This window comes from Dendrobates tinctorius, unplaced genomic scaffold (assembly GCF_039654945.1).
Source record: "Dendrobates tinctorius isolate UK_male_01 unplaced genomic scaffold, ASM3965494v1 ptg000338l, whole genome shotgun sequence".
In the NCBI taxonomy this organism is placed as follows: Eukaryota; Metazoa; Chordata; class Amphibia; order Anura; family Dendrobatidae; genus Dendrobates; species Dendrobates tinctorius.
Genome location: NW_027362004.1, coordinates 912,508 through 934,182, shown reverse-complemented (window position 1 = coordinate 934,182; position 21,675 = coordinate 912,508).

The window sequence follows — 21,675 nt, the reverse complement described above, 5'->3', positions numbered from 1 at the left end:
CACAACTCTAATCCAGCAGAGGCAGGGGAACCCTGTCAAAGTTCTGGGAGAGGTTTCTCAGACCCTCCTATTGCACAGGCTCTGAGGTGCGGGGTACTCTCACAAGGAGTGCAAAGTTTGGGAAGCTGCTGAGGGAGAACCTTGCTGATTGTACCAAAGTCCTCCGTGTGCCTTATAATTATTGGGAATCCAAGCTGGATACGTGACATGAACTGTCTCTCTACGCCTTGGTGGTCCTGGCAAGCCCTGCCACCAGCGTTTTGTCAGAGCGGATTTTCAGTGCTGCTGGTGGAATTATAACCGACAAGCGCATCCGCCTGTCACCTGAAAATGCTGACAGGCTGACTCTAATAAAAAATGAACAAGCACTGGATTGGGCAAGACTTCTCAACACCACCGAATGATAGCAGCGTAACAAACTCAAATACAGTGTCTTTTTTTGGGAGGTCTATTCCCATGCACGTCTTCACACCCACACATGAGTATACGTTCCTGATTTTGGCTATTTGCTGTTGTCCTCCTCCTTCTCCTCATCCTACACCACCATATCACCAGGGTGACCGTGGTCCGTGATACAATGCTCACATAATTTTTTTAAAGTGTGTTTATGAGACCCATAAAACAAATTGCTGTACAGTATGTTCATGTATACCCCCCAGGGGTAAATGTTTGTCAACCCATACACGTAGTGCATGGGCATTACAAGTATAGGAGACCAGCTCCTTTCTAATGGGAACATTTTTTTATGAGGCCCTCCTGCACGTCTCCTCAAAGGGGCATTGGAGTGTCTCCAAATTTTTGGCAGCCCCTTGCATTCACTGCATAGGCAAACAGTATGGGAGACCCACTTCCTAATAATGGAAACATTGTTTTCAGGAGGCCCTCCTGTACGTCTCTTTAAAGGGGTATTGGGGTGCGTCCAAATTTTGGCCAGCCCTGCCACTCACTGCATACGCAATAACAGTATAGGAGACCCATTGTTTAACCCTGCTATTCTGTTCGTTACCACTATAACATTGTTATGTTCCGGTCATTTTTAACCGGACCTAATAAAGTCTTGATTTTTAGCTAATTTAAGTGTTTTCATTGAATAATTTTTGCAGTATTATATTGTATGTGAACCTGGTTGTTTATAAACAAATGAAAAATGGAAAGAAAAACTTACTTTTTATTTTTTGTGTCAAAACATTTAACATGGCTTTATTGGAATATTTATGCATATTGCATATTTAATGATGATCCATCAGAACTCTGATGCCTGTATATGTCCTCTCTGTTCTCTCCAGCTGTACTGAAAATTAAACTGGATAGACTACTATGGCAATTGTCTACTGATAAGATAAAATAAAACACCCCCCACCCTTTAGGATAAGAGCTCAGAGTAAAGCAAACACACTTTTCGGACAGAATTTATTAGTACTCTTTCAGGTCAGCATTTCACAGAAATTAGATCAGGGAACACAAGTAAAAAAAGAGAATATGTTCATTTACAATATGAAATGTTGAGAACTGAATTGAACTATTTTACATGAACAGCAGGGTAAAAATATTTGGCACAAAACTATACTGGAAGGTAATCCATCAGCAGTATTGTAATGAGAAAATGTATGTATGTGTAAATCTGCATGGACCAAAAGGACCTAAATAAATTGATAAATAGTAGTAGATGTAATATATAGTCGAAAATGAGATTATAGCTCCTTTATTTTACTCATAAAATGGCTGGAGATCACTATAAAAGGCTATTTTTGACTGAACAGTACAAGTGTATAAAAAATTGTGGAGCAAAAAGTAAACAAAAAAAAAGTACCCATAGTAAGAACCCCTCAAATGAGGAAAAGTCAATCAACCACAAGTTTCAGAACCGCATCTTGAATATTTAAAAAAATATTAAAGTTCAAAATCGGTCGTTTTTGACCGAACATAACAGCAGGGTTAATAATGGGAACAAAAAAACATAGCCGGCTGATGGCTCTCTAAGAATAGTGAGGGCCGACTGCTGGCCGTTTAAGAATAGTAAAGGCCGCCTGATGGCCCTATAAAAATAGGCTTTGTGACTTTCAGAGTCCCTCCTTCATAATGAAACAGGATTTATCTGATGATGTGTCACATACCACATGACCAGATAAGGTTGTAAAATTTTAAAATGACATTTCCCAGTGAATGCATTGGTCTTGGTTGAAAGCAATGCTAAAGTTCAAAAACGCATCAAAAACACTGAGTGAACATAGCCCAAGGTGTGGAGGAGCATTTTTGTTTTGGTCATTTATTTTGCCTTATATGTAAGTCATTACCCTGGAAAGGATGTTCCTTTAACATACTTCCCAGGAAAATCCATTTTGGTTTTGTTTTTGTACATTTTATTGTGAGTCTGTAAAAGTGGCGTAAGACTCTGACTACATTGTACACAGCAGTGACCTGGGAGAAAGAAATGCTTCCATGGGTCTTCCCCATTCTATTCCCTTGTCATTTGAGCACTGTTCCCATCGATTTCCGCAATTTCTAGTCCCTCTGCAGACCGTCGGGGGTGGGGAGGCGCTGGAAAAATGCTCGCGTTTCCCATAGATTTACATTGGGCTCGTTGCTCGGGTCGAGCACACAAGCATTCCAATTTGCTCGACACTGGCAATGAGCACCCGAACATTTTAGTCCTCGCCCATCACTAGTGATGTGGGGTTTTGGGCAAAAAAATTGTTGAGTGTATAAATTTGTCTTTGCCACCATGTAAATACTTAGGTTTTGGGACCTAAGTAGTTACATCGATTTTTCTGGCTAACACGGTATTACAATATTATTTTGTATTGTACATCTTTGCCACCATGAAATATACAAAATTCCAGGAGAAAAAGACTTTGAAAAAGCCAATTTTTGTGAGGCCAGCAGTATCAAATTAGATTCCTGATTAGGCCACAAAATCAAGAATCTGAGACTCAGTCTTTGGGAGGTGAGGTCCACAGGGGTCAGTAATGGTGAGCGCTGGCCCATTTTCTGTCCTGGGGCATCTGAGTGGGGGTTCATTATCACTGGAGGAAGAGGAGGAGAAAAAATAGATGACGGTGGTATCCTCTTCCTCAATAGCAGTGTTGGAGGTAAGAAAAGTGTATGCCTCATGCACTGAATACAGACTTTGTAAAGATTGGGACATTTAATTTTTCACATGGGAGTTTGTGTGTCTGTTGTGTTTTTCACTTGTGTGTGTTGGATAACCCAATTTTATTTAGGTGTGTTTGGTGTAAACTTTTTTTGTATTAATTTATTAAACTTAGAACAGAAGAAATGAAAAAAAAGAATAGAAGAAAGGAATCTAGAAATAAGAAGATAAAAATAAAATAAAAAGGAGAATATAAAAATTTGTTAAAATAAAAAACTTAAAAAAGGGATAACAGTAAAAACAATTACTGAGCACCTGTAACTAAATTACCCTAACTGTAATTCTATGCAGTAAACTAATATAATTATTACAATTGTTTTCCACTAAAACTCTGAAACTACAATTACTAAATGGATGTCAGTAAAAAAAATGACTAAGTACCCTCAACTATCTGACACTAATTGTGATTCTAAATATTAGTATAAAACACTGTAGTATATCAACTACAATAATTTTCCACTTAAATTATGAAACTGCAATTACTAAACGGACATCAGTAAAAAAAAATTGGTAAACGTCCGTAACTATCTGTTGTTATTTGAGATTATCTTTTATTAAAAAAAATACTGTAGAATAAGCTAATTACTACAGCTAGTGATGAGCAAACATGCTCAGATAAGGTGATATCCGAGCATGCTCGTGTGCAGTGTCTTCGGCGTGCTCGAAACATATGTTCGAGTCTCCGTGACTACAAGTTTCACGGCTGTTCGACAGCCGCAACACATGCAGAGATTGCCTGTTTGTTAGGCAATCCCTGCATGTGTTACGGCTGTCAAACAGCCGTGAGATATGCAGGCGCTGGGCTTTGATACAGTATTCGAGCATGACGAAGTCACTTGGTTAGCACCTTAGCATGTTCGATTAAAGGCCCTGTCTCACATAACGAGATCGTTAGCGAGATCGCTGAAACGTCACAGGTTTTGTGATGCAACAGTGACCTTGCCAGCGATCTCACTACGTGTGACACATAGAGGCGACCGGCCCCCCAGCTGGTTATCGTTGATCGTGCTCGAACGTCCAAGGACATTTTTTGATCGTTGGCACGCCGCTGGCCAGCGTGCATCGCTGTGTTTGACGCTGATGAGCAACCTTGTTGGTGACACAGAACTCAGGGATGCAGGCGTGAGTCGTCAGAATAGCTGTTGTGTGACAAGGTCCTAATGACCGCTGAGGTCGTTATACGGATCGCCGTATCGTTGCTGCATCGTTGAATAGATCTGCCTGTTTGACAGCTTACTAGCGACCATATAGCGACGTACCAGCCATCCTTACTAGGTCGCATCGTTGTCGGGATCACTGGAGCATCGCTATGTGTAACAGTACCCTAACACCATATCAGAGCACGTTTGCTCATCACTAACTATAGCATATTTTTACTGTAGATTACACTGTCCCTAATCTAGCCTCATTAACCAGTCTAAATTATATTTGATTATTTTTTTACTATCTGACCCGTATTCTGATAATTTACTAAAAAGTAGTGTAGTAGACGCTGATTATAGTATTTTTCGACTGTTCCCTTATCAAGCCCTATTAACTAATCTAAATTATTATTTATTCTTTTACAGTTTCTGAAAAAAAACAAAAATACAAACAGATGCTGATCAGTGATGTGCATCACTGATCAGCGCTCAGCAACAGCAGGGCACACAAAAGGAGGTGGTACAAAGGGGGGGGAATGGACAGAAAAAAAAAAGGTGTAAACCAAAAGCAAGCACAGAAGCCAATCAGTGATTTGCATCACTGATCAGCACTCAGCGGCTATAGGATGCACACACGGAGGTGGCACAAATGAAGGCCTAAAACAAATTGATAAAAAGCAGAAGATGGATTAGGTAAGGGGTTCGGGAGAGTGGGGAAGGGTGGAGAGAGGGATTGTAGTGGATTAAAAATCAAGGGACAGGAACAGGTCAGGAGCAGATCAAAAAAGTCTTCAGCTCTTCAATTGGCAGCAGTGGAAGTGATGAGACAGCTTGGAAAAAGTCTGTGGCACCACAAGTCCCATCAGGTGAGCAACAGAATGACACAATGACCACTCAGGACATGTCTCCAAATTGGAGTTGAAATCGTCAATCAGAGCTGGGGCTGCATTCACTGCTGTATCCTATTACGAGCCTATGATAGGTGCTGTTATAACAATGATCATAGCTGGACACAAATGTTCAGGCAATTTCATTTGCTAATTATTGAAATAAGTGTGATTGGCTGTTCATAATTTGTTTCAAAATTGAACAGCCATTCACAACAATTGTAGTTGCTGGTGGACAGCGAACCCCCCACCAGTGACGAGTACAGGTACTCTGCTGTCAAAAACAGCAGGCACCTTCACGTGATCACAGTGCCTTCAGATACATTGTCAGTAATTATCTCCATGATGTAACTATATGTTATAGGTTGGGAAACCCTTAATGCATTGGGGCAATTTTTGGGGATATTTGTCAGACTGTACAATGTACAAAAATGTACAATGTACAACTTGCTCAATATTTTAAATATCTATAATAATAAATGCCCTAAGCAGCTCCCGGTTGTAACAACTACCGTCCAGTTGTAACCGGTGACGTCACCGCACACCTCTTTCCATGTTAACCCTCAACACACCACTCCTCCTCAACACACACACTCCTCTCACCTTTCACCATCTCCACTCACTCTTTCACTCCACATACGACCCTTTCTCTCACTCCGTCTCTCATACTCACGCCGTCATCGCCGCTGATCCACGATCCCTGACATCATCTTCCGCGGCGCCATCCTGGATCCAGACGTCCTCCACGCCGGCGACATGTTCTTGCGGCGACGCCATTTTGGATCGGCAAAATCCCGCGATACTCAAGATGGCGTCGCCGCAAGAACATGTCGCTGGCTTGGAGGATGTCGGGATCCAAAATGGCGCCGGCGAAATCTCGCAAGATTTCGCCGACGCCATTTTGGATCCCGACGGCATCCACGCCGGCGACATGTTCCTGCGGCGACGCTATTTTGGATCGGCGAAATCCCGCGATACTCAAGATGGCGTCGCCGCAAGAACATGTCGCCGGCGAGGACGACGTCGGGATTCAAAATGGCGTCGGCGAAAACTCGCGAGATTTCGCCGACGCCATTTTGGATACCGACGTCGTCCACGCCGGCGACATGTTCTTCCGGCGACGCCATCTTGAGTATCGTGGGATTTCACGATACTCAAGATGGCGTCACCGCAAAAACATGTCGCCGGCGTGGACAACGTCTGGATCCAGGATGGCGCCGGCGGAAGAAGATGTCGGGGATCGTGGAGCAGCGGCGATGACGGCGTGAGTATGAGAGACGGAGTGAGAGAAGGGGTCGTATGTGGAGTGAAAGAGTGAGTGGAGATGGTGAAAGGTGAGAGGAGTGTGTGTGTTGAGGGTTAACATGGCAAGAGGTGTGATGTTATCGCATCCTCCCGATGCGATAGCTTCGGGCCATAATCTAGTTATATCATATTAGCTGAATGTGTTCCTCCCCACTGTTACCTACTGTCTATCCTCATTATTATTTTCTTATGTTAAATGAGAAAAACTTGCTGCAACATGGCTTCTTACCAATGTGTGATTTTAACTCCACGCGAAAACATTTCATTACAGCTTTTCCATTAGAATAGAAATTGATTACACAGCCAACTTACCCAGATCTTCTCAACACACACAGGTATTTTTCCCACCTGGGAACCTCTCCTTGCTTTTGATTATCTGTTGTCACTCGTCGCTCATGGCATTTCAATTGCTCTCAATGTGGATTCACTTTATATGCTTGCTTTAAAATAATTCCTGACACAACCAGCGGTGTTGGATTAAATAAATCGTAGTATTGCTTTTTACAAAAAAAAATCCTTCTATTTAATAATCTTTGAGTGGCATTGAAGGAGAACTGATGTTGCTATATTATGCCCAGGGAGAAATTATCCTAAAAGAGCCAGTTAACCAGTGGCAGAGAATGCTCATAAATTGAAAAATGCCGTTTTCTATTACACAATTACATTAAAGTAGTATTTCTCATTTCACATAATTAATGATTGATTAGGGGCCGTAAAATAAAGAATAATTCTGTTTGGGCATTTGGTTAAATGTAATTTCACATGAAGCATAAGCCACATCATCGTAATATAAAATGAGCTTTGAAGTGTGTTATAAATAGGATTTTTCAGCACTATTGAGTGATAAAACAGTAGACAATTTCCATTTAATCTTCTACATTGGTTTGTGGTGATTCATTTAGCTTGTAAAAAATGGCAATATACCAACTTCAGTAAAATACATTATGGAAGGTCGGGGGGGGGAACTTGTTTAAAGTTCTGAAAAACATTTGTCGATTTATATACATTTGGCAAAGGTATCAGTCTTGTAATATTAGGCTTATAGAGCTAGATAGCATCATTCTCAAGAAGAAATCTATTGTGAAGAAGTCTAGGTACATGTTAAAGACTTTATGCCATGCTTCTGTTTTCTCTGCAGTTTAGTAAAGCATATTGTTACTTATTTTAGAAGTTTTACTACCTAAATGAGTTTATTACTAAGGTGACAGAAATAGAAAAAAAGACATATTAGTCCTGTCAGTGTTTTTATCTCATTGCTGAAGTGCTTACAAGCTCTTTCCACTAAAGCTTGAAAGCACTGCTCCAAAGCTTGAATCTCTGGAGGTCACCCTTACAGCTCAGCTTCAGTGCCACTGTGATTTTGAAGCAGCAAAAGTAAAGCTACCTCATATAGCAACTACAGGAACACACAGTTCTGGCTAACAGCGCAATGATGCCAATGGTCTCTGAATAGTCAGTTAAGCAGGGGCAAATAATACACCTATTGTGGAATTTCTACATTAATCATGGGAATATGCAAATATATAACTGTGGTAATCCAAAGCCACAAGTAGTATGTCCATTGGATCTAATATTTGTCCAGAATGTTGGCCTTTTAATGGATAAGGAAAGGTTAAGATCATCAGTGGATCACCCGTTTGTGTCTTACTTCCATGAAGGCATCATCCTTCTTCCTCAGGGATTGCATCACGTCTGGACCTGGTGAGTAAATATAGAGACCAGAGATGGGTGAACCCGAACATGGACTTCTCCCACAAGTCCATGTTACTGTTTGGGTTTGGCAGCCCAACAAAACTTGTTGAAATGAAGGACTTTTTCTGTGTGTCTTTCTTCCTTTTGATTACGGGATTAGTAATTGGGATGTCTTATAGACGCCTCTCCAATACTAACCCCTGGGCTTGGTGTCAGCGGACATAAAACAACTGACATCAACCCCAAAATTATTATCCCACTTGCCAACACACCAGGGCTAATCTAACAGGTGCGACTTTTCTGGGGTGGCTGAGGGCTGCTATTTTTAGGCTGGGAGAGGCATTATCCATGGCCACTTCTCAGCCTGAGAATACCAGCCCCCAGCTGTCTGCTTTAGCTTTGCTGGTTATCGAAAATGGTGGGTCCCCCACGCAGTTTTATTTTAATTATATATATAAATAATTAAAAAAACAGCATAGGGACCCCTCTATTTTTGATAACCAGCCAAGATAAAGCTGACAACTAAGAGTTGCAGTCCACAGCTGTCAGCTTTACCTGCTCTAGTTATCAAGAATACATGTATTTTTTATTAGCTAAATACATGAACAGCAAAATACACATGCACTGCACTAATTATCTCAAGGACATATTTATTACTATGGAAAGGCACGGGCTGGTGAATATTCTCATCAGCGTACGCTTGCTCTCGCTGCTATCAGCAAGACCAGGTGTACACTGATGAGCGTAGAACCCATCAGCTGACCTTTTCACCACCAGTCAAAGCTGCTGGCTCACGCTGCTATCTGTGTTACAGCATGGGAACTGCTTCGCTGTGACTGGTGGGAACCTCTTCGCTGATCAGAGCCATGTTTCCTGCACTGTCACACAGATAACAGAGTGGGAACAGCCATATGTTCAGGCCCCATTCATTTGAAAGAGGTTCAGGTACCGTTCTGGTACCTGAACCAAACTTTTTTTTATAAAGTTTGGCTGAACCCGACAGACCTGAATATCCACGGGTCTGTCCATCCCTAATAGATGCAATTTTGCTTTCAGCAGTTGTTAATACTTAGTACTCCATACACACTAATTACCCATTTAATTTATAAATGAATGGAGTTCGATCTCACTATTTAGTCCTGCTGGTATTAGAGCATTGAATTGGAATATTTAGAGCCTTTCCACTCTAGACATTTAATGCACGTTGTTGCCACCCCTCCACTGCTGTTTAACCAATTCTATTCCCAAGAATAAAGTACCTTCCATTTTGCCATTATGTCCTTATAGTGTTTAGATTGTGGATGGCATGCAAATTGTTTTTTTATATTATTGACATGTTAAGTTTCACACGCAGCTCTCTTTTAGTGCATCTCTTTTAGTGTGTCAGTGACAAAGTTGTTGAGAAGTACAAGTCAGGGTTCCTGTCCCTGACGGGTGACCTACAGGATTGCAGTACCTGTGAAGAAGGATCCGGGAGCCGACCTGGCCGGTTGCTGGCAGCAGGGAGGGAGGCCCCTGTCACGGCGGGTGCGGTGCCCGAAGCTGCCACCGCTGGGGCCGTAATGGTCTGAAGGGTGAGCAGGGGAGAGAGGACGGAGCCACCGCTCCGGAAAGGAGGCTGGGGCTCATGGGGACCCGGCACACACGGGCGGGCAGCGCCATGGTACAGAACTGTACCAAGATGGCCACTGCCCGGAAATAAACGTCGACTTCTGGGTCCCTGGGTCGGCACATGCGCAGTGCGCGCTCTCTGGGAGAAGCAGTGCAGGATGGGAGCGGATGTGACGTCACATGCCGGGAAATTCAAAAAGGAAGTGCTAAGAATACTCCTGGCTGGAAGCGTCCTATGCATAATGGAGGATAGCGACTAGCAGCAGCACCACCACCACCACAGGCAAAAAGAGCGGGACAGGTGTGACGGCCGTTCCAGTAGCCACTCCACACAGCGCAGCAGGTCAGCTGCAAGGAGCAAGTCACCATCAGGAGATCAGCCTATACAGGACCTGATTCCACCTTCCAAACCTGTACCTGCAACCGCGCATACCTGGGTGAGTGATCTTTGAGAATGTTCACCATTGTAATAGGCTTCTTTTCCCTTATTAGGGAAAGAAGAAGGGGAAAAAGAAGAACAGGGAATGCCACAGAGCCTTGGGGTAGCAGAGCCTTACCAATATCATGGGTTAAAATGCTCTGCGAAACTTGCATACAAGAAATGCTTTGTGAGAAGACCCCGGATTTCACCTCTGACCTAAGAGCTGTAATCAGATTGGAGGTTCAGAGTGCCCTCATATCCCTAAAACAGGGGGATAAAATAAAAAAAGACACGGTAGTGGGTTCCCAGTCAGATCCCTCGACATCGGGGGAAATTACCTCTAATATCTCGGACTCCGGTTCCTCATCCTCAGACGAAGAAACGGGAGGACGTCACTGTTTTCCCCTAGAGGAGGTAGACACGCTAGTAACAGCAGTAAGGTCTACCATGGGGGTGTTGGACCCTCGGCCTGATAGATCGGTCCAAGACAATGTTCGAGGGACTGGGCCAAAAGAAACGCAGAGTGTTCCCACTAAATGAGAATGCACAGGGCCTAATCAAAAAAGAATGGGAGAAGCTGGACAGGAAGAACACCACTGTCCCTTCCCTTAAAAGAAAATATCCCTTCGAGGAAGAGGCATCCACATCTTGGGACAAGGTCCCGAAGCTCGACGTAGCCATCACCAATTCCTCAAAGAAGTTCCCTTTGAGGACATGGGCACTCTCAAAGTCCCCCTAGACAAAAAGGCAGACCTTAAGTGGGCTTGGGAATCAGCAAGAGGGAATCTTAGGCCGACCATAGAGGCAACGTGTACCTCCAGAGCCCTAATGGTATAGGTTGACCAACTTTAGAAGCAGCTAAAGGAAGGCACACCAAGAGATAAGATCCTGGAATCTATCCCAGTAAAAAGAGGAGCTGCGGCTTTCTTGGCTGACTCATAGGCCGACTCAGTCCATTTATCATCCAAAGCAGCAGCACTGTCAAACCCAACCAGAAAAACATTATGGCTCAAATGCTGGCCAGGGGACTTACAAACTAAGATGAAGCTGTGTTTGATTCCCCTGTGAAGGGAAGTTCCTATTCGGTGAGATGCTAGATGGTATCCTCCAGAAGGCAGGGGATAAGAAGAAGGGGTTTCCAAACCTGGGGCCTGCAGCGTTTAAGAGGTCCTTTCGGAATGAAACACGGGTATTACATACCTGGTAATGTGTTTTTTCATGAGACATGACGGCACCACGAGAGAGGGGATCCGCCCCACGAGGACAGGAAACCTTCAAGATAAAAGGGGCGGCTCCTCTCTCCGCATCAGTTGTTTTACAGAGCACGAGAGGAACTCCGCAGGTTAGTGCACACATAAATAATACATATTTTATACTGCTAAATTTCCAACACCAAGGGAGTGTATAATATTAACAAAAAACACCCCACTAATGACGTGATCAGATAGGGCGGGAATATAAGGGTGCCGTCATGTCTCATGAAAAAACACATTACCAGGTATGTAATACCCGTGTTTTTCCATGGTACATGACGGCACCACGAGAGAGTTACAGAGATTTGTATTCTCTTTTAGGGGGGGATCACTGCCTGTAACACTCTTCTCCCAAATGTGAGATCAGAGGTGGCAGATAGGTCTAATCTGTAATGTCTGAAAAAGGTAGATGGAGAGGACCAAGTGGCCGCCTTACAGATTTGGTCGATGGAGGCGTCCGCTTTCTCCACCCAGGACGTTGCCATGGCCCTCGTGGAGTGGGCTTTTAGGCCCTCTGGAACAGCCCTACCTGCACTACTATATGCTAGTATGATGGCCTCTCTCACCCATCTAGCTATAGTTTTCTTAGAGGCTTTAAGGCCTTTCCTTGCCCCCTGATATGAGACAAATAAGGCCCTCTGCCTTGAGGGTTCCCCGTCGAGGACAGGAAACCAACTGATGCGGAGAGAGGAGCCGCCCCTTTTATCTTGAAGGTTTCCTGTCCTCGTGGGGCGGATTCCCTCTCTCGTGGTGCCGTCATGTACCATGGAAAAAAGTTATTTTAGAGAAGGCCACCGAAGGAACAGAAATGGGATGAGTGAAGGAGAGATAGAGGGTTCCTCTTCGGTAACTCGTCCCGAGACAAGAAGCCCTCTAAGTGACAATTTGCCCAGGGTGTGGGGGAGATTAACCCTTTTTTCTTCCAGCCTGGAGGAAAGTCTCAAACAGCCCGTGGATATTAAATCTGATCGAGTCGGGCCTAAAGGATAAACTTTCGCTCTCCCACCTCAAAAATACGTAGTGACTCCGCTAAGAACCTCTACGCGAGAGCAAAAAGCTCTAGAAAGCGAGGTCCTAACCTTAGTAAAAAAGGAGTCCTCCAGGAGGTTTCACTTCAGGAGACGGGCAGAGGGTTCTACTCCCCTCTTTCTGGTGACCAAACCGGATGGCACTTTCCAAACAATCATAAATCTAAGGAAACTAAACGGATATGTCAAAAACCAAAAATTCAAAATGGAGTCAATCAAGTCCACCATCAAAATTCTGTTCCCGAACTGCTTCATGATGGTATTAGACCTCAGCGACGGGTATTATCACATCCCCATCCACAAAGACTCCCGAAAATACCTCAGACTAGCTGTCTCTATAGATGGCAAGATAAGAGAATTCCAATACATGGCCTTGCCGTTCGGAATATCTATAGCCCCACGGGTATTCACAAAGCTAGTAGCAGAAATGATGGCCCACCTAAGGGATCAGGACATATTAATAATGCCATATCTGGACGACTTCCTAATAGCAAGCAGCTCGGAGCAAAAATGCAAAGAACAGAGGGACAGGGTGATGGACACTCTACAGGACCTCGGCTGGCTTCTAAACCTGAAAAAATCAAGGTTGGAGCCCAGCAATGTGCAGGAGTTCTTAGGGCTAATACTGGACTCAAACATCCAAGAGTGCCGCCTCCCAGACCGCAAGAAAGAGAAAATTGCTCAAATAGTGGCAAGAGCAATACAGAACCCCTCCATGGCACTAAGAAAAGCAATGTCACTGCTGGGGTCTCTCTCTTCTTGCCTGTCAGCGGTCCAATGGCCACAGCTACATACGAGGGCTCTCCAGTAGGATGTATCAGCCAACCAGTTAGCAGTAGGACACCACCTAGAGGGTCACATTACCCTAGATACCAAAACTATTCATTCCCTAGCCTGGTGGGGAAACAAAGACAACCTATCCAAAGGGATTCCTTGGGTAATAAAAATAGCAAATATAATTACCATGAATGCCAGTCCCACGGGATGGGGAGGACACATGGACAGCAAGGTGGCTCAGGGGGGATGGGGAGGTCAAGAACTAGAAGCCTCCTGTCACTGTCACGCGTGTCTGGACGCAGCGAGTACCGCAAGGCGAACCCATATGACACACGTGACCCTGGATACACCGCCTCCAGTGGGGCGAATTTAAATAATAATGGGGAAACCTGGGTAACATTAACAATGGTGGGCCCTGCGATAGGGAATAGGGAAGTGGAGACCTCCTGAGCTCCCCTGAGCCAGTGTCCATGCACTCCTAACGTTCCCTATGCCAGTTCCGTACCGGGCGCGCAACAGGAACCTAAAAACCCTAGCTCGTCCTGACCTAAACCCTCACAAGGGAATTGGTCAGTGCAGAAGCTAATCCCACCACTGCACTAAAACACACATGAGGAAAAATGACAATACAGGGGAAACACCACTTCGCTTTGGTGCGATACCACTCACCACCACCGGGCAACTTAGAATGAAACACCACGTGTAATAATTCTAATGGCCACCGGTGGCAATCACATCACTTTGGCACCTAGCCAAAGGAAAAAAAGTTCACTTATCCATTTAATCTGTCAGATCCATGCTGGATCATGACACCTCCTAAAACCAGAAGGAACTCTTGGCAGTAGGCTATGCCTTAGCACACTTCCTACCCCTGCTGTGAGGAAATCATGTGCGCATATTTTTGGACAATCAAGTGACAGTGGCCTATATAAATCCTCAGGGGGGAACCAGGTCCCGAGCCCCAATGAACACGTCCTCTAAAATCCTCAGTCTAGCAGAGGCAAACCTACTATCTCTCTCCACACTGCACATCTGCGGGACAGAGAACCAGAGAGCAGACTTTCTGAGTTGCACCCAATTGCGGCAGGGAGAATGGGTCCTAAAACAGTCCATTTTCGGCAGATTGTAGAAATGTGGGGAACCCCAGACAGATCTGTTTGCCGACTTCAAAAACAAAAAAGTAGAAACATTCTGTTCCTTAGACCCCAGGGAGAATCGTCGGACTCTGGACGCCTTTATGCTTCCATGGACACAGAGCCTGACATATGCCAGTGCTAAGGAAAGTCAGAGAGGACGGAACGAGAATGATATTAATAGCCACTTTTCGGCCCAAAAGAACTTGGTTCTCCTGGCTGAGAATGCTCTCGGTAACCGACCCTTGGATGCTACCGGATCTCCTGGACCTGCTGTCTCAGGGGCCGGTGTTACACCCTCAGGCAGTGAACCTCCATTTAACAGCATGGAATTTGAAAGGGCACTGATGAGGGACAGGGGGTTCTCGGAGAACCTAACCACTACACTACGAAAGGGTAGGAAACCGGTTACGACAAGAACCTATGGGAGAACTTGGAAGAAATTTCTGTCCACCTCCAGGGTAAGAGTCCAGGATGGGGTTCAGATTGATAAATTCTTGAATTTCTACAAAGAGGCCTAGAGCAGGGGCTGGTGGTTAATACATTAAAGGTACAAGTAGCAGCCTTAGGTGCCCTTTATAACCATGATATGGCAGGCAACCCTTGGGTAGCACGATTTATTAAGGCCGCAACCAGGTCTAGGCCAATAGTTAGCCAGAAGTTACCATCGTGGGCATGAATCTTGTACTATCTGAGCTAACAAGTTCCCCGTTTGAACCTATTCAGTCAGCACCCTTAAAAATCTTGTCATTAAAAATTGTGCTTCTGGTGGCGCTAACATTGGCTCGCAGAGTGAGCGATATTCAAGCCCTATCAGCAGTGCCACCATTTCCAAAAATTCTAGAAGATAGAGTCATCTTAAAACCTGACCCGGCCTATCTACCTAAAGTGGCATCACATTTTCATAGGTCCCAAGAGGTAGTCTAATAATAATAATAATTGTTATGATGAGTCACCGAAGGAGGAAAAAACAAAATACTAGCTAAGTCCAGAAAAACCAGAGAGGTTGGCAGCTATCGGATTGCAGACCCCTGAACCTATCCACAACAACTAGCAGTAGCCGTGGGGGGTTCCTACGGTGCCCTAGACCCCTCGATCACAGCCGGAGAACTACATAGCCTAAAGACAGAAAGGGGAAAAACTAAACTGCCCCAGAGCAGACCCCAAAGCAATAGGCAGCCCCCAACATATAATGACGGTGAAGCAAGATGAAAACACTAACACAGATAGAAAGATAGGTTGAGCAAATGATGGGGCCCAAGCTAACTAAATAGGACAGGATAGGAAAGCTGCTGTCTGCAATCCGCAAAAACCCTATCCAAAATGAGCCAACCGACTGATAGGAAAAACAGGCCCTGAAGTCGCTAGGCTTCAAAAGACTATATCAGCACTCAGGTATATTCTGAAGACAGAGCAAAAGATCAACAGATCAGAGACAAAAATGGAATTCAGCTCACCCCCGGCCGGGGATGGCAGAACTCCCAAAAAACAAGGCAAAACAAAAACAAAACTGAAGAGTACAAAGCAGAGCAGAAAAACTTAGCTTTGAGACGCAGGAATCAGACTGGTCTCCAAGAATCCAGCAGGATCACCAGCAAGGCAGAAGGACGTCGGCTGCTTTATATCCAGTCCTCAATTCCAGCCACCCAGTCATCATCTAGCTGCCCAGGTGTTTGCTAATCAGCCTCACTACCTTCCTTCACCAGAGGAGGGAGTTCATCAGACCTCTATGGTGAAGGGAAAAATGAACTCACAACAAATATTAATAATAAGGTAGTCCTTCCTTCTGCCCAAATCCTAGGAATAGTGGAGAGAAGAGATTTCACACCCTAGATGTGAAGAGGTGCCTAGTTCAGTACTTAGAGGCCACCAAAGGGTGTAGGAAGGAAGGCTCTCTCTTTGTGTGTTTCCAGGGACCTCGGAAGGGACTCAAAGCATCTAAGAGTACCCTGGCAAGGTGGATAAGGGATGCCATTGCCCTGGCCTATTCATCCAGGGGAATACCATCCCAGAAGGGTTGAGAGCCCATTCTACATGAGCAATGGCGTCCTCATGGGCTGAGATATCTGAAGTACCGATAGAACAGATCTGTAAGGCAGCCACCTGGTCATCACCCTCAACCTTTTTCAGACACTATCGATTAGATCTAGCCTCTATGTCTGACCTGACCTTCAGGAGAAGGGTCCTTCAGGTTGTGGTCCCTCCCTAAGCTACCAGTCTCTAATTCTCTCCATGGTGCTGTCATGGATGAGAGAGAATAACTTAGTTACTCACCGATAACGGTGTTTCTCGGAACCCGCTTATTCCCTCCCTTCACATGTGTGGTGAGCATGTTTTACTGTTCGTAGAGTGTTTTCGTTTAGACACGGTGCTTCTTGATAATAAGCAATATTATAATGTTATATATATATTTCTGTTGTTTAACCTGTAGACCCTCTGATGCTCTGTAACCAACTGGATGTGGAGGAGAGGTACCGCCCTTTTTATCTGTTGGTTCCTGTCACTGAAGGGCGGATCCCCTCTCTCCGTGGTGCTGTCATGGGTTCCGAGAAACATTGTTATCGGTGAGTAACTAAGTTATTGTCCTAGATGTCCTTCCTGTGTCCAGATATCCAGTTTGTGGTCCTGGTGGTCCAGTTGGTGTTCCAGTGTCGGTCCCACTCGTGTTCCGAGACGGGCTCCTCCGGAGCCTCCTGTCTACTCGTGTTCCAGGACGGGCTCCTCCTCCATGTTTCTGGGGATTCTCCAGTCTTGTTTCCTGGTGATGGCTCAGCCTGTGAGTCCAGGAACTGAGCTGCTGTCGGTGTTCCTGGATCTGTGCTGTCTGTGTTTTGCTTGTGTCCCGATGTCTTGCCTGTTCCCTGGGGTCCATCCTGTGATGTCTGCCCGAGGTCGGTGTCTGATGTTCTGCTGTGCCAGTGCTACGCCTGAGGCCTGAGAGAGAGAGGTTCTCCTAATATGCCCTTGCCAGATGACCCTGGACTGCATTAATCCGTGATGACCTCCTGCCAGCGTCTGACGTCTGCTGGCCTGTGATGTCACCCTTCCTTGATGTGCGGAATCAGGAGCTTAGCATGTTCATGTCTTGTGTTTGAGTCTTTGTTTTCTAAACTTTATGTTCTTTCATACCTGAAGTTATGTGGTGTCATCCAGTCCTGCATGTTACCACCTTGCCCACATCCTCAGCTGCCACAGACCTCGGTCGCTGGCCTTCCCTAGCCAGAACCTTAATCCAATTGAGAATCAGTGGTAAGACTTGAAGATTGCTGTTCACCAGAGGAGACCATTAGGGATGAGCGAACGTGCTCGGTGATACTCGGTTATCACTCAAGTATCACAGTGCTCAGATGTGTACATTACTCAGCAAGCAATGGGTTGTGCTCAAGTCCAAACTTGAATTCCCACCCCGCATCTTTGGCGTCTGTTATGCAGCCAATAAGCATGACGGGATTGCCTATGAGTCACTGTAATGCCCAGCGCTGTGGAGTCAGTAAGCCAAACTTGCGACTCAGACTCCTCAATTTCCCTTACACCGACTCCAACTCAGACTTCACGACTCTGACTCCCACATATATTGCTTATATTTAAGTGAAAAATGTATTGTAGTACAATGTGAGCATCAGACATTTAATCATTTTTATGATACAATATTCAAGATATTTAGATAGAACATAATATCTATTTATTGGAATACAACTTTAGAACACAAAAAACTAAAATTGTAAATATGTAATACACTATGTAATATCGATTACATATATATATATATATATATATATATAGTGTGTATATATATATATATATATATTGTGTGTATATAACACTATGTAATAAACTATGTAAGTGGCAAAAAACGGTTTTCAACAAAAACATACTAAATAACATTTGTGCAGTCTATGAATTTGTTCTAAGAAATAGAATTGCCTCCATCAGATCCTCCTTCATAGATGACCTCAAATCTGACCTAATAATTTTAAGGCTAGAGAACAACCTCTCTACACAAAATTGGGTTGGAGGCAAAGCCGTAACCACATGGGCAACATCTCTAACAATTTCCGGGTATAAAGGAATTGCCTCATGCACAGTCAGTTTTGATGAAGGGTTGAATTTTTTTATTTCTTTGAGAGCAAGTGAAACATTTTGCTGAAATATGGTCAATCTGCTTGCTATAGGAGACGGAATGAAATCTTCTTCCTTGCGGCAACGCTTTGCCTGCTCCATATCATCCAAATACTTGTCAAAGTCAAACTCCTCATCTGGTGAGGATGAAGATATGGCAGCCGTAGCACTGTCAGGACCCAAGTCCTCTTGTGCCTGGCAGTCCTCCTGTAGGCCACTCATCCTAACTGCTACCACAGTAAGAGCTTCTTTTCCTTTAGTAAGCTGTTGATCATCAAGCAGTATGCGATGACTTGGGTCCACATAAACAGCTGCAAGAAAAATTTTATTTTCCAATAGCTGTCTCTCTCCGTTTCATTGAAGCAGAAATGCCATCTGTGATTAAATCTCCTCTTTGGGACAGGCAAAATAGCAAGTTCTTCCACTCCCTTAAGAAAATGCCAGGAGTTAAATCCTCAGCTTGTAATTTTTTAGTCACGGTAAATGGGTGATTAAGCAATTCCTTCAATTCAGCCACCTGTGTCCATTGACTTCATTTAGGGTTACCTGAGGGTTCGCCATATCTACAAGAAACGGTTTTAGTTCAAGCAATCGCTCAATCATTAAATAAGTGCTGCCCCATCGAGTGGCTTGATCGACAATTGCCCCTTTCCCAGCACGTCTCTTCAAGATGGAATCAATTTTAGGGGTTGTGGCGGCAATAACCAATTTCCTCACTTTTCCAATCAGATTTCCAGCATGTCCCTCTTGCAGACTATCTCTTATTGCCAGCTGCAGCGTGTACACAACTTTCTCACTTTCTCCAGCTTGGGGCCCAGAAATCGGATCCTGTGCAGGGCAGGCACCCCTCCTCTCTCTGATGAAGACGGCAGAAGATAGAACAGAGGAGGGGAGATTGCCCTCTGCAGTCAGGAGCCGGTACAGGACGGGAGCACTGCAGCATACAAGTGAGTTTTGATAGGTGCGTGGCCCTGCTTCTAGGGGGGGCAGCTGCCCGCAGCTGCCCCCCCCTGCCCCTCACTGGCTACGGCCATGACTCTTCACACACAGCGTTTTTCGGATCCATTTTTTGCAGTAAAATGCAATGACTCTGGGCATCCCAGCAAAGTCAATGGTTTTCAAGATATGACATTCAGACACATCGTTTTGTGAGGATCCATTTTTGGGCTGAATGAGCATGTCAGTTTGTGTGGTGTTTTTCTAATCTGCTTTTGCTATTGAAAACATTATCTATGAGCTCAAAAACCTTTCAGGTGATGCGTTTCTTTTAAAAAGCTGATCTGCTTTTGCAGCTGAAAAACGTATCCTCGAAAACCGAAGTAAAAACGCTGTGTGTGAATGTAGCCTTAGATCAGGAATAGAACAGCTATTTATAGGACATTTCATAAATTTCACAAATTCCTATGAAAAAATATTCAGCACATTCTGCATTGAACTACTGTACCCAATTTATTATATATTTTAGGAGTCTGAGTCGGTCCATTTTATACCGACGCCGACTCCACCAAAATGAGCACCGACTCCGATTGCCGAGGACGTTGGGCAGGTGCGATTATGTTTCTAGCTGAAGCACAAGAAATACACCCATCCAAGACACATAGAATCCTGTCTCAGTTTGCAGGGAGACACGGGACACCAATTCTGAAACCAAAGAAGAGCGAACAAGTGGTCGGTTGGATAACAGATAATGCTTAGAGCAGGTTTGGCAGCACCACACAGTCCTTCACATGGTCCAGTCTCACCAGCTTATGGTCTGAAACACTTAATCCTCACCCTGATCTTCCTTCCTCTCACCAAGTTGAGTCCCAGGAGACTAGTGATCTCACACAAAGATACTTTGAGGAGCTCTTTACCACATTTCTTGATTGTGGTCTCTCAACCTGCATGCTCCAAGAGGGACAGGAGGACATGCTGTTTAGTGATGCACAAAACTTAAAACAGCCACGGCCACAAGAATATGACATGGGGAATGGCAAATTTGGGCTAAGGAGGAAGATGATGAGACACAGTTGCCACTAAGGCTTGTTGTTAAGTCATAAAATCAGGAGGATCAGGGTGCGGTGGTGTAAGATGAAGTGGCGGATGAGGAAGTCACCGACCCAACATGGGAAGCTGGCATTCTAAGCAAGGCCAGCAGCGTTGATTGGGAGAGATGGGCTGCACCAAATAGGAGGAAGCAATGGGGTGACCAGAGTGAGAGGGCAGGCAACTGTTCCGCAGAGCGCCAACACTCGAATTTCTCTGTCAAAAAGTTAGGTGTTCTCCAGTCTGGGACTTTTTAAAAGAGGAGTTCTGAGTCAAACAAAATGTCCATTTGCAACCTGTGCCTTACCAAGATCAGCAGGGGCCTGACCACTAAGAACCTATCCACCACCAGCATGATCAGATACATGTAATCTAAGCACCCGACTTGATGGGCTGAATGCCGGGGCCCAAGATTGGTGCCATCAGGTGACACCATTGCCTCTTCCCCTTTGCTAGGTGCTTCCCAATCCCCTGTCCAAAATACTTGTGCAGATGCCTCCTGCCCTGCATCTATCCTTGCAAATTCTGACGTACCATCTTCAGTAACTTCCACAAAATCCTTGTCCCAGCACAGCGTTCAGGAGTCCCTACCCCAGACCTTCGAACAAAAAAGAAAGTTCCCAGCCACCCACCCACGGGCCCAAATGCTAAAAGGGCACATTTCTAGGCTGTTTGCAGTGGAAATGTTGCCATTTAGGCTGGGAGACACAGAGGATTTCCGCCGACTCATGGCGTCAGCCATCCCTCGGTACTCGGTCCCCAGCAGCCACTTTTTCTCCCGATGTGGCTTCCTTGCCTTGTATCAGCACATGTCCAGGAACATCACCCATGCCCTTACCAACACACTTACTGGCATTGTACACTTAACAACCGACATGTGGACAAGCACTTGTGGCCAGGGATGCTACATTTCCCTGATGGCACACTGGGTAAACATTGTGGAGGCAGGGGCTGGTTCACAGAATTCCAGAATATGTTTCGTGGGAATTCCGTCTCTGACGTCAAAGTGAAAGGTGGACAGGAATCGTTTCCAGGTCCTAGCATAGATGTTAGTGGTAGTTAATTTTCTGCTCTTTAGGAGGGTGTCAATTAAGTTCTTGGAGAACCCTCTATCCTTTAATAGTGACCTTT